The sequence below is a fragment of the Arachis hypogaea genome, chromosome 11 (genome assembly GCF_003086295.3).
Source record: "Arachis hypogaea cultivar Tifrunner chromosome 11, arahy.Tifrunner.gnm2.J5K5, whole genome shotgun sequence".
NCBI lineage: Eukaryota > Viridiplantae > Streptophyta > Magnoliopsida > Fabales > Fabaceae > Arachis > Arachis hypogaea.
Window position 1 is genome coordinate 52,697,797 of NC_092046.1, and position 14,906 is coordinate 52,712,702.

Consider the following 14,906-nt stretch of genomic DNA (forward strand, 5'->3'; position numbering starts at 1 on the left):
AATCATATGAATATAAATGTATGAAAGATTGATAAAATCCACTCAATTGAGCATAAGATAAACCATAAAATAGTGATTTATCAACCTCCCTACACTTAAACATTAGCATGTCCTCATGCTAAGCTCAAGAGAAGCTAATAAAGTGAAGAGGAATGATAGAATGTATGAAATGCAACCTATGCAACTACATGCTAAGATGTTTCTATCTACTTGGTTAAAAGTAAATAAGTTCTCCAAGACAAAAATAATTCAAATTCCACTAATTAAAATCATATAAAATAAAGACAAGTAAACTTGTAAGAAGATAGCTCATGAAAGCAGGGAACATAGAATCAAGCATTGAACCCTTACTGGTAGTGTATATGCACTCTAACTCTCAAGTGTCTAGGGTTAATCACTCTACTCTTCTCTAGTCATGCTTTCTAAAATTTGTTCTTCATCTAACCAATCAACAAAAATTTAATGTACCAATGCAAACATCATGAGGTCTTTTCAAGGTTGTAATGGGGCTAAGGTAAGGGTGAGGGTATATATATATATATGGCTAAGTGAGCTATAAATTGAATATTTAATTAACCTAAACTTTCACCTAACATACATATATCTATATAATTCTAATTCATGCCTAGCTATCCAAAATTCCCACTTTTGCATCACATACTCATGTATCAACTTTTCTTTTTAATTTATCACATGTGCATTGATCTTTCATTATTAAACTTAGCATTGGGGTAATTTTGTCCCCTTATTTATTTACTTATTTATTGAATATTTTTTTTCGGATTTTTTTTGGATTTCTTTTTTGAACATGAAAATAAACATAGCTTATCAATGCACATGGATTTTTAATTTTTTTATAGTTTCACATGAGTAGGTACACAAATTCCCATTATTTTATCATGGTAGAAACATAACACATTCCCTTATTAACCCATGTTCCCACAGTTTCCCCACAATTAATTGTTACACAATCCCTATCTTAAGCTAACCAAAGATTCAATTGGGATATTTAATTATTTTTCTGCTTAAGGCTAGTGATGTGGTAAAATATAGAATAAATGGGGGTTTACAAGGCTCAAAGTGGCTGACAAGGATGATTTAAAGGGTAGGCTTATTTGGGATAAGTGAGCTAAATAAATAATGGCCTCAATCATATGCAAGCATGTAAATACACTAAATATTGGATATATAGAATGGAACAAAGCAAAGATTGCAATCATAGAGAAGAAAACACACAAGAATAAAAATTTATGGTTAAATAATGTAACCATATAAATAAGCTCAAAATCTCACAGGTTGTTTGTTCTTAGCCTTTTAAACTATGTTCCAAATACAACTTCAAACAAGTTTTAATAGAAAAGTTTTTAATTTAAATTAGTGAAATACTAAAAAATTTCTTGAAAAAGAAAATATTACTTCAACCAAATGATAACTAAATGCATAAAATCAAATAAACATGCAATTAAATATGCAAATGTAGCAATTAACAAAGAAAATAAAATATTGGTGTTGAGAAGAAAATAACTAACCCATGGAGATCGGTATCGACCTCCCCACACTTAAAGATTGCACCATCCTCAGTGCATGCTAAGATGTGCAAGTGGACGGGTTGCTTCAACTGACGCTTTTCTCATCAAGGAATGTGCATAGGAACTTGTTTGTCTCTCCCATGTAAACGTCTTCTGGTTCTCTTCCTGGTGGCCATCCTGAAAGAAAAAGGGAAGAAAATTAACCCAAAACAAATAAAACATGGGTTGGTTAATGCCAAATAATGAGGGTCTCAATTACATGGTAGCTACAACATGCAAGTGAGAAAACAATAAAAGCACATGGCATACCAGTGGTGCAAAATTTTGCAACAATGAGGGAGAGTGTGGGTAAGGAGAGGTAATGTAAATTCATGTCAATGCAAAATTAATACAAGTATAAAAGATTGGCATTGATTTAAATAATATTACTTAACCAGAATAAAACAAGTCTCTAAGTACCTAAAATAATCCAAGAGAAGATGCAACAGTGAAATAAGAAAATTCAACACCAAAGGAAAAATAATGAATTTAGAAAAGAAAATAAAAATATGCACAAAATTAAAATGTAATGAATGAAAGTATGCAAATAAATTAAATAAAATAGAATGAAGGTGAAAAAAGGATGAGAAGTTAAAAAGATGAAGAAGAAGAAGAAAGTAAGAAAGGAAGAAGAAAGAAATAAGAAGGGAAAAGAAAAAATTAGGATTAGGGAGGAAAAGACAAGATTTCTGGCACTGATCTGGATAAGCTGTGCGTCGCATGTGACGCGGACGCGTGAGTGACGCGTTCACGCGGATAGAGCTTCTATGAAGTGACGCCGACACGTGGGTCACGCGTTCGCGTGGAGTGATTTGTGCCATTAGCGCGAGGGCAGCCTCGCGGTCGCATAACTCTCTGTTTTAAGTGCATTTTGCCAAAAATCTGGGTGACGCGGTAGCGTGGTTGACGCGATCGCGTGATTGGCCATACTTTGAAAAACGACGCGGACGCGTAGGGCACGTGTTCGCGTGGTAAGGCTTGTGCTTCTAGCACCGTTCCAGCCCCATTCTAGCCTAACTTGCTGCCAAACACCCGTTTATGTCGATTTTACAGGGCCACGCGTTCGCGTGGAGGACGCGGACGCGTGGGAGGCATTTTTCCCACATGACGCGGATGCGTCAGCGATGCGGTCGCGTGGATCAATTTGTGCCAAAGGCACGTCTCCAGCCACGCTTTCACGTGACTCTCTGTTCACTATTCTTTTCTTCAAAACGCACTGGTGATGCGGACGCGTCAGCGACGCTGCCGCGTCGCGTACGTATTTTTTTTATTAATAATGCAGTATGCAGAATGCAATGAATGTTATGCAAAACTCCAGGTTCAACACAATAAAATAAAATAAAACTCGAAACAAATAAAACTAAATAAAAATGAAAAAGGAATGATCATACCATGGTGGGTTGTCTCCCACCTAGCACTTTTAGTTAAAGTCCTTAAGTTGGACATTTGGTGAGCTCCCTGTTATGGTGGCTTGTGCTTGAACTCGTCTTGAAACTTCCACCAATGCTTGGACTTCCAATAAGCTCTATCAATACCAAGTAAATTCCTCAAGCTTTGATGGAGTTCTTTACAAGCTTTGAGCTCCCAAAATTGATCCTCATAAATTTCCGGATCCCAAATCTTGTTTCTACACCCGTCTTAAAGTTGATCATCGTTGTTCCATCCGGGTGGCAAGCAATTTGAATTTTCACTGGAGTGGCCAAACAACTTCCTAGACCCATTCAGTTGAGCTCTACACCAACCTTTGCGTTTAAACTTAAAGCTTCCAACCATAATGAACCTTGCAGGACAATTCTTACCACTGACCATCTTCCTCTTACTCTTAATGCTACAAAGAGCTCTAAGTTGACCATCCGTCTCCAGTAGCCCATATTCAAGTGGAATTAGAAAACTAAGGGATATGAATTTTACCCACTTGAATGTTGTGAAGGATGATGCCAACTTAGGGAGAGGTATTTCTAATGAATTTGCAAGCTCCACTCCCTTGTGCTCTTCTCTGACAACTTCCACCTCTTTGCAAGTTTCTTCAATATCAACCTCTTCTTCTTGGTAGCTTTCTTCCAATTTGATCTCTTCTTCATTGCTTACCAAAGGCATGGGAGGCTGTGCTTCTGCTTCTTTAGTCTCCATCTCTTGATCAACCTCTTCCAAGTCTTCGACCATGATATGCCTTGGAGGTTGTTGGTGCACGAAATTGTGATCTCCAGGCTCGAACAAATCCTGGTAATGGCTCCAAAGCTTGGTGCTCTGATCTTAATTCATAATTGTCACAACTTCGATACAACTAACCAGCAAGTGCACTGGGTCGTCCAAGTAATACCTTACGTGAGTAAGGGTCGAATCCCACGGAGATTGTTGGTATGAAGCAAGCTATGGTCACCTTGTAAATCTCAGTCAGGCGGATATAAAATAATAATGGTGTTTTTGAATATTATATAATAAAATAGGGATAGAGATACTTATGTAATTCATTGGTGAGAATTTCAGATAAGAGAATGGAGATGCTTTTCGTTCCTCTGAACCTCTGCTTTCCTGCTATCTTCATCCAATCAGTCTTACTCCTTTCCATGGCTGGCTTTATGCAAGGGCATCACCGTTGTCAGTGGCTACATCCCCTCCTCTCAGTGAATAATATGCTCACGCACCCTGTCACGGCACGGCTATTCATCTGTCGGTTCTCGATCATGCTGGAATAGGATTCACCCTCCTTTTGCGTCTGTCACTAACGCCCAACAATCGCGAGTTTGAAGCTCGTCACAGTCATTCAATCATTGAATCCTACTCAGAATACCACAGACAAGGTTTAGACCTTCCGGATTCTCTTGAATGCCGCCATCATTCTAGCTTACGCCACGAAGATTCTGGTTAGGAGATCTAAGAGATATTCATTCTAGTTTAATTCATGTAGAACAGAAGTGTTTGTCAGGCACGCGTTCATAAGGGAGAAGGATGATGAGCGTCACACATAATCATCACCTTCATCACGTTCTTGGGTGCGAATGGATATCTTGGAAGCGAAATAAGAAGAATTGAATAGAAAACAGTAGTACTTTGCATTAATCTTTGAGGAACAGCAGAGCTCCACACCTTAATCTATGGAGTGTAGAAACTCTACCGTATGAAAATACATAAGTGAAGGTTCAGGCATGGCCGAGATGGCCAGCCCCCTAAAACGTGATCAAAGGATCATAAGGTAATCCCAAGATGAACAATGGAATAAAACTGAGACCAAAGATGGTCAAAAAGACTAGTAAAAGGTCCTATTTATAATAAACTAGTCACTAGGGTTTACATGAGTAAGTAATTGATGCATAAATCCACTTCCTGGGCCCACTTGGTGTGTATTTGGGCTGAGCTTAAGTGTAGCACGTGCAGAGGCCATTTGTGGAGTTGAACGCCCGTTTCTGTGCCAGTTTGGGCGTTCAACTCTGGTTTTGGATCCTTTTCTGGCGCTGGACGCCAGTTTACATCGTCAATTCTTGGCCAAAGTATGAACTATTATATATTTCTGGAAAGCCCTGGATGTCTACTTTCCAACGCAATTGGAAGCGCGCCATTTCGAGTTCTGTAGCTCCAGAAAATTCACTTTGAGTGCAGGGAGGTCAGAATCCAACAGCATCAGCAGTCCTTCTTCAACCTCTGAATCAGATTTCTGCTCAAGTCCCTCAATTTCAACCAGAAAATACTTGAAATCACAGAAAAACACACAAACTCATAGTAAAGTCCAGAAATGTGAATTTAACATAAAAACTAATGAAAACATCCCTAAAAGTAACTAGATCCTACTAAAAACATACTAAAAACAATGTCAAAAAGCGTATAAATTATCCGCTCATCACAACACCAAACTTAAATTGTTGCTTGTCCCCAAGCAACTGAAAATCAAATAGGATAAAAAGAAGAGAATATACTATAAATTCCAAACTATCAATGAAACATAGCTCCAATCATATGAGCGGGACTTATAGCTTTTTGCCTCTTGAATAGTTTTGGCATCTCACTTTATCCATTGAGGTTCAGAATGATTGGCATCTATAGGAACTTCAGATTTTGAATAGTGTTATTGACTCTCCTAGTTCAGTATGATGATTCTTGAACACAGCTTCTTTATGAGTCTTGGCCGTGGCCCTAAGCACTTTGTTTTCCAGTATTACCACCGGATACATAAATGCCACAGACACATAATTGGGTGAACCTTTTCAGATTGTGACTCAGCTTTGCTAGAGTCCCCAATTAGAGGTGTCCAGGGTTCTTAAGCACACTCTTTGTTTTTGCTTCGGACCTGGACTTTAACCGCTCAGTCTCAAGTTTTCACTTGACACCTACACGCCACAAGCACATGGTTAGGGACAGCTTGGGTTAGCCGCTTAGACCAGGATTTTATTCCTTTAGGTCCTCCTATCCACTGATGCTCAAAGCCTTGGGATCCTTTTTATTTGCCCTTGCCTTTTGGTTTTAAGGGTTATTGGCTTTTTCTGCTTGCTTTTTCTTTTTCTTTCTATTTTTTTTTCGCCTATTTTTTTTCTCTTTTTTTTTTTCTGCAAGCTTTGTTTTTTGCTGCTTTTTCTTGCTTCAAGAATCATTTTTATGATTTTTCAGATTATCAAATAACATGTCTCCTAGTCATCATTCTTTCAAGAGCTAACATATTTAACATTCAACTTCAAAAGACATATGCACTGTTCAAGCATACATTCAGAAAACAAGAAGCATTGTCACCACATCAATATAATTAAGCTAAGTTCAAGGATAAATTCGAAACTCATGTACTTCTTGTTCTTTTGAATTAAAACATTTTTCATTTAAGAGAGGTGATGGATTCATAGGACATTCATATCTTTAAGACAAAGTTACTAACTACTAATGATCATGTAGTGAAGACACAAACATAGATAGGCACATAACATAGAAAACGAAAAACAGAAGTAAGAAGAACAAGGAATGAATCCACCTTAGTGATGGTGGCGTTTCCTTCTTGAGGAACCAATGATGTCCTTGAGCTCTTCTATGTCTCTTCCTTGTCTTTGTTGCTCCTCCCTCATTGCCTTTTGATCTTCTCTTATTTCATGCATCATGATGGAGTGCTCTTGATGTTCCACCCTTAGTTGTCCCATATTGGAACTCAATTCTCCTAGGGAGGTGTTGATTTGCTCCCAATAATTTTGTGGAGGAAAGTGCATTTGAGGCATCTCAGGGATCTCATGGAAATGAGCTTCTTGCGCCTCTTGAGCTCCATGACTGGGCTCTCTTGCTTGCTCCATCTTTTTCTTAGTGATGGGCTTGTCCTCTTTGATGAGGATATCTCCCTCTATGTCAATCCCAGCTGAATTGCATAGGTGGCAAATGAGGTGAGGGAAGGCTAACCTTGCCATAGTGGAGGACTTGTCAGCCACCTTGTAGAGTTCTTGAGGTATAATCTCATGAACTTCCACCTCTTCTCCAATCATGATGCTATGGATCATGATGGCCCGGTCTATAGTAACTTCAGACCGGTTGCTAGTGGGAATGATTGAGCATTGAATAAACTCCAACCATCCTCTAGCTATAGGCTTGAGGTCCAATCTTCTTAGTTGAACCGGCTTGCCTTTGGAGTCAATCTTCCATTGAGCTCCTTCTACACATATGTCCATAAGGACTTGGTCCAACCTTTGATCAAAGTTGACTCTCTTTGTGTAGGGGCGTGCGTTCTCTTCCATGTATAGCAAGTTGAACGCCAACCTCACATTCTCCGGACTAAAATCTAAGTATTTCCCCCGAACCATTGTAACATAGTTCTTTGGATCCGGGTTCTTACTTTGATCATGGTTCTTGGTGATCCATGCATTGGCATAGAACTCTTGAACCATTAGGATGCCGACTTGTTGGATGGGATTTGTTAGAACTTCCCAACCTCTTCTTTGAATTTCATGTCGGATCTCCGGATACTCATTTCTTTTGAGTTTAAAAGGGACCTCAGGGATCACCTTTTTCTTGGCCACAACATCATAGAAGTGGTCTTGATGGGCTTTGGAGATGAACCTTTCCATCTCCCATGACTCGGATGTGGAAGCTTTTGTCTTCCCTTTCCCTCTTCTAGAGGATTCTCCGGTCTTAGATGCCATCAATGGTAATGGAAAAACAAAAAAGCTATGCTTTTACCACACCAAACTTAGAATATTGCTCGCCCTCGAGCAATAAACAAAAGAATAGAAGAAGAAGAAGAAGAAATATGGAGAGGGAGAGGGAGATGAGGTTTCGGCCAAGAGGAGTGTAGAGGGGTGTGTTGTGTGGATTTGATGAAGAATGGAGGTCTTTATATAGGGAAGGGAGGTGGGGTATTGTTTCGGCCATATGGGTGGGTTTGGGTGGGAAATTGGTTTTGAATTTTGAAGGTAGGTGGAGTTTATGAGGTAGGTTTATTGGGAAGAGTGGGTGGATGTGAGTGGTGAAGAGGTGATGGGGAAGAGAGTTTATGGGGTTGTGTGAAAGAGAGTGGTGAGAAGAAGTGAGTGGAGGTAGGTGGGGATCCTGTGGGGTCCACAGATCCTGAGGTGTTCAAGGATTTACATCCCTGCACCCATTAGGCATGTAAAAATGCCTTTGTATCCAACTCTGGGCGTTCAGCGCCAGGTTGGTGGCCATTTTGGGCGTTCAACACCCATCTGTGTGCCATTTCTGGCGTTGAACGCCAGAACCATGCCTGTTCTGGCGTTCAGCGCCCAGAAGCTGCCCATTTTGGGCGTTCAGCGCCAGAACCATGCTCTGTTCTGGCGCTGAACGCCAGACAGATGCTCCTCCAGGGTGTGATTTTTCTTCTGCTGTTTTTGATTCCGTTTTCAATTTTTATGTTTATTTTGTGATTCCACATGATCATGAACCTAAGAAAACATGAAAAACAATAAAAATAATAATTAGATAAACATTGGGTTGCCTCCCAACAAGCGCTTCTTTAATGTCAATAGCTTGACAGTGGGCTCTCATGGAGCCTCACAGATGTGCAGAGCTTTGTTGAGACTCTCCAACACCAAACTTAGAGTTTGGATATGGGAGTTCAACACCAAACTTAGAGTTTGGTTGTGGCCTCCCAACACCAAACTTAGAGTTTGACTGTGGGGGCTCTGGTTGACTCTGCTGGGAGAGAAGCTTTTGCTGCTTCCTCTCCATGGTTGCAGAGGGAGATCCTTGAGTTTTGAATACAAGGGAGTTCTCATTCCATTGAAGGAATATTTCACCTCTGTCAACATCAATCACAGCTCTTGCTGTGGCCAGGAAAGGTCTTCCTAGGATGATGGATTCATCCTCTTCCTTTCCAGTATCCAGGACTATGAAATCAGCAGGGATGTAAAGGCCTTCAACCTTTACTAACACGTCCTCTACTTGTCCATAAGCCTGTTTTCTTGAGCTGTCTACCATCTCTAATGATATTTTAGCAGCTTGCACCCCATAGATTCCCAGTTTCTCTATTACAGAGAGGGGCATGAGGTTTATCCCTGAACCAAGGTCACACAGAGCCTTAAAGATCATGGTGCCTATGGTACAAGGGATTATGAACTTTCCAGGATCCTGTCTCTTCTGAGGCAATGTCAGTTGATCCAGATCACTTAGTTCATTGATGAACAAGGTTCAACTTCCCAAGCATCAATGCCAAATAATTTGGCATTCAGCTTCATGATTACACCAAGAAACTTGGCAGTTTGCTCTTCAGTAACATCCTCATTCTCTTCAGAGGAATACTCATCAAAGCTCATGAAGGGCATAAGGAGGTTCAATGGGATCTCTATGGTCTCTAGATGAGCCTCAGAGTCCTTTGGTTCCTCAGAGGGAAGCTCCTTATTGACCACTGGACGTCCCAGGAGGTCTTCCTCCTTGGGATTCACGTCCTCTCCTCTCCTCACAGGTTCGGCCATGGCGCTTATGTCAATGGCCTTGCACTCTCCTTTTGGGTTCTCTTCTGTATTGCTTGGGAGAGTACTAGGAGGGATTTCAGTGATCCTTTTACTCAGCTGGCCCACTTGTGCTTCCAAATTTCTAATGGAAGACCTTGTTTCATTCATGAAACTTACAGTGGCCTTAGATAGATCAGAGACTAGATTTGCTAAATTAGAAGCATTTTGTTCAGATTTCTCTGTCTGTTGCCGAGTTGATGATGGAAAAGGTTTATTATTGTTAAACCTGTTTCTTCCACCATTATTAAAGCCTTGTTGGGGCTTTTGATCCTTCCATGAGAAATTTTGATGATTTCTCCATGATGAGTTATAGGTGTTTCCATAAGGTTCACCTAAATAATTTACCTCTGCTATTGCAGGGTTTTCAGGATCATAAGCTTCTTCTTCAGAAGATGCCTCTTGAGTATTGTTGGATGCAGCTTGCATTCCATGCAGACTTTGAGAAATCATATTGACTTGCTGAGTCAATATTTTATTCTGAGCCAATATGGCATTCAGAGTATCAACCTCAAGAACTCCCTTCTTCATAGGCGTCCCATTACTCACAGGATTCCTTTCAGAAGTGTACATAAACTGGTTATTAGCAACCATGTCAATGAGTTCTTGAGCTTCTGCAGGCGTTTTCTTTAGGTGAATGGATCCACCTGCAGAAGTGTCCAATGACATCTTTGATAACTCAGATAAACCATCATAGAATATATCCAGGATGGTCCATTCTGAAAGCATGTCAGAAGGACACTTTTTGGTCAACTGTTTGTATCTTTCCCAAGCTTCATAGAGGGATTCACCTTCTTTCTGTCTGAAGGTTTGAACATCAGCTCTAAGCTTGCTCAGCTTTTGAGGAGGAAAGTACTTGGCTAAGAAAGCCGTGACCAGCTTATCCCAAGAGTTCAGGCTGTCTTTGGGTTGAGAATCCAACCATAATCTAGCTCTGTCTCTTACAGCAAAAGGGAAAAGCATGAGCCTGTAGACTTCAGGATCTACTCCATTAGTCTTAACAGTATCACATATCTGCAAGAATTCAGTTAAGAACTGAAAAGGATCTTCAGATGGAAGTCCATAAAACTTGCAGTTCTGCTGCATCAGAGAAACTAATTGAGGTTTCAGCTCAAAGTTGTTTGCTCCAATGGCAGGAATGGAGATGCTTCTTCCATGTAAATTGGAATTAGGTGCAGTAAAGTCACCAAGCATCTTCCTTACATTATTATTATTTTCGGCTGCCATCTCCTCTTCCTGTTCGAAAATTTCTGAAAGGTTTTCTCTGGATTGTTGTATTTTAGCTTCTCTTAATTTTCTCTTCAGAGTCCTTTCAGGTTCTGGATCTGCTTCCACAAGAATGTTCTTATCCTTGCTCCTGCTCATATGACAAAGAAGAGGGCACAGAAAAATAATAATAATAATAGAGATCCTTTATATCACAGTATAGGGATCCCTGTGTGAGTAGAAGAAGAGGGGGAGATAAAGGATGTGATGTAAAGGAAGAAACATAACTGTACGGATGGAAGAGATGTGAGATGAGATGTTAGGATATGAATGAATAAATAGAATGAGATGGGGGAGGGATAATTTTCGAAAATTATTTTGAAAAAGAGTTAGTGATTTTTGAAAAATGGTTTTTGAAAAATGTTAGAAATTTTCGAAAATTAAGATTTTAAAAATTAAAATAATTAATAAATTAAAAAGAAATTTTGAAAAAGAGGGGAGATATTTTCGAAAATTAGAGAGAGAGAGAGTTAGTTAGGTAGTTTTGAAAAAGTTAAGAAACAAACAAAAAGTTAGTTAGTTAGTTGAAATAAATTTTGAAAAGATAAGAAGTTAGGAAGTTAGAAAAGATATTTTGAAAAGATATTTTTGAAAAAGATAAGATAAGAAGATATTTTTGAAAAGATATGATTGAAATTAGTTTTGAAAAGGATTTGATTTTTAAAATCTCAATTAATGACTTGATTCATAAGAAGTCACAAGATATGATTCTAGAACTTAAAGTTTGAATCTTTCTTAACAAGCAAGTAACAAACTTCAAATTTTTGAATCAAAACATTAATTGATTATGTTATTTTCGAAAATTTGATATAAAAATAAAAAAAAAGATTTTTGAAAAATATTTTTGGAATTTTCGAAAATAACTAAGAATTTTGAAAAAGATTTGATTTTTGAAAAAGATTTTGAAAAAGATAAGATTTTCAAATTGAAAATTTGATTTGACTCATAAGAAACAACTTGATTTTAAAAATTTTTGAAAAAGTCAACTCAAATTTTCAAATTTGATGAGAGAAAAAGGGAAAGATATTTTTTTGATTTTTTTGAATTTTTATGATGAGAGACAAAAACACTAAAAAGATGCAATGCATGAAATTTTTAGATCAAAACATGTGATGCATGCAAGAATGCTATGATTGTCAATATGAACACCAAGAACACTTTGAATGTCAAGATGAACATCATAGACATAATTTTGAAAAAATTTTTAATGCAAAGAAAACATGCAAGACACCAAACTTAGAATTCTTTAATGCTTAGACACTAAGAATTCAAGAATGCATATGATAAACATGAAAAGACACAAAACAAAAAATCATCAAGATCAAACAAGAAGACTTACCAAGAACAACTTGAAGATCATGAAGAACACTATGAATGCATGATATTTTCGAAAAATGCTAGATGCATATGCAAGTGACACCAAACTTATGATATGACTCAAGACTTAAACAAGAAACAAAATATTTTTGATTTTTATGATTTTCTAATTTTTTTGGATTTTTTTCGAAAATAATATGAAAAAGAAAAATAAGGATTCCAAAATTTTTAATATGAATTCCAGGAATCTTGCATTCTTAGTCTAAAGCTTCAGTCCAGGAATTAGACATGGCTCACTAGCCAGCCAAGCTTTCAATGAAAGCTCCAGTCCAAAACACTAGACATGGCCAATGGCCAGCCAAGCTTCAGCATTTTAACATCAGAGTATATTGATCTTGATAACAAATTGCTGCTCATCATTTATCAAGTATGTAACTTACCTCTGATGGTTTGGAAGCCTCAGTCCAAAAGAATTTAGACATGGCTTTACAGCCAGCCAGGCTTCACATGCTTCATGAAACACTGGAATTCATTCTTAAAAATCTTGAATAAAATTTTTTTGAAAACATTTTATTTTTTTCGAAAACAGATGAGAAATTTTTAGAAATATTTTTGAAAAATTTTTGAAAATAAAATAAAAAGAAAATTACCTAATCTGAGCAACAGGATGAACCGTTAGTTGTCCATACACAAACAATCCCCGGCAACGGCGCCAAAAACTTGGTGCACGAAATTGTGATCTCCAGGCTCGAACAAATCCTGGTAATGGCTCCAAAGCTTAGTGCTCTGATCTTAATTCATAATTGTCACAACTTCGATACAACTAACCAGCAAGTGCACTGGGTCGTCCAAGTAATACCTTACGTGAGTAAGGGTCGAATCCCACGGAGATTGTTGGTATGAAGCAAGCTATGGTCACCTTGTAAATCTCAGTCAGGCGGATATAAAATAATAATGGTGTTTTCGAATATTATATAATAAAATAGGGATAGAGATACTTATGTAATTCATTGGTGAGAATTTCAGATAAGAGAATGGAGATGCTTTTCGTTCCTCTGAACCTCTGCTTTCCTGCTATCTTCATCCAATCAGTCTTACTCCTTTCCATGGCTGGCTTTATGCAAGGGCATCACCGTTGTCAGTGGCTACATCCCCTCCTCTCAGTGAATAATATGCTCACGCACCCTGTCACGGCACGGCTATTCATCTGTCGGTTCTCGATCATGCTGGAATAGGATTCACCCTCCTTTTGCGTCTGTCACTAACGCCCAACAATCGCGAGTTTGAAGCTCGTCACAGTCATTCAATCATTGAATCCTACTCAGAATACCACAGACAAGGTTTAGACCTTCCGGATACTCTTGAATGCCGCCATCATTCTAGCTTACGCCACGAAGATTCTGGTTAGGAGATCTAAGAGATATTCATTCTAGCTTAATTCATGTAGAACAGAAGTGTTTGTCAGGCACGCGTTCATAAGGGAGAAGGATGATGAGCGTCACACATAATCATCACCTTCATCACGTTCTTGGGTGCGAATGGATATCTTGGAAGCGAAATAAGAAGAATTGAATAGAAAACAGTAGTACTTTGCATTAATCTTTGAGGAACAGCAGAGCTCCACACCTTAATCTATGGAGTGTAGAAACTCTACCGTATGAAAATACATAAGTGAAGGTTCAGGCATGGCCGAGATGGCCAGCCCCCTAAAACGTGATCAAAGGATCATAAGGTAATCCCAAGATGAACAATGGAATAAAACTGAGACCAAAGATGGTCAAAAAGACTAGTAAAAGGTCCTATTTATAATAAACTAGTCACTAGGGTTTACATGAGTAAGTAATTGATGCATAAATCCACTTCCTGGGCCCACTTGGTGTGTATTTGGGCTGAGCTTAAGTGTAGCACGTGCAGAGGCCATTTGTGGAGTTGAACGCCCGTTTCTGTGCCAGTTTGGGCGTTCAACTCTGGTTTTGGATCCTTTTCTGGCGCTGGACGCCAGATTTGGGCAGAAGGCTGGCGTTGAACGCCAGTTTACATCGTCAATTCTTGGCCAAAGTATGAACTATTATATATTTCTGGAAAGCCCTGGATGTCTACTTTCCAACGCAATTAGAAGCGCGCCATTTCGAGTTCTGTAGCTCCAGAAAATTCACTTTGAGTGCAGGGAGGTCAGAATCCAACAGCATCAGCAGTCCTTCTTCAACCTCTGAATCAGATTTCTGCTCAAGTCCCTCAATTTCAACCAGAAAATACTTGAAATCACAGAAAAACACACAAACTCATAGTAAAGTCCAGAAATGTGAATTTAACATAAAAACTAATGAAAACATCCCTAAAAGTAACTAGATCCTACTAAAAACATACTAAAAACAATGTCAAAAAGCGTATAAATTATCCGCTCATCACAACACCAAACTTAAATTGTTGCTTGTCCCCAAGCAACTGAAAATCAAATAGGATAAAAAGAAGAGAATATACTATAAATTCCAAACTATCAATGAAACATAGCTCCAATCATATGAGCGGGACTTATAGCTTTTTGCCTCTTGAATAGTTTTGGCATCTCACTTTATCCATTGAGGTTCAGAATGATTGGCATCTATAGGAACTTCAGATTTCGAATAGTGTTATTGACTCTCCTAGTTCAGTATGATGATTCTTGAACACAGCTTCTTTATGAGTCTTGGCCGTGGCCCTAAGCACTTTGTTTTCCAGTATTACCACCGGATACATAAATGCCACAGACACATAATTGGGTGAACCTTTTCAGATTGTGACTCAGCTTTGCTAGAGTCCCCAATTAGAGGTGTCCAGGGTTCTTAAGCACACT

General features: G+C 38.6%; 1 non-coding gene across 1 annotated transcript; it reads left to right on the forward strand.

Moving 5' to 3' along the window:
* The first annotated feature begins 10,213 nt into the window (after window positions 1-10,213).
* On the forward strand, window positions 10,214-10,321 carry LOC112724573 (small nucleolar RNA R71). The gene has a single exon (XR_003163729.1). It is a non-coding gene; the product is annotated as a small nucleolar RNA R71 (small nucleolar RNA).
* The last annotated feature ends 4,585 nt before the right edge of the window (window positions 10,322-14,906 follow it).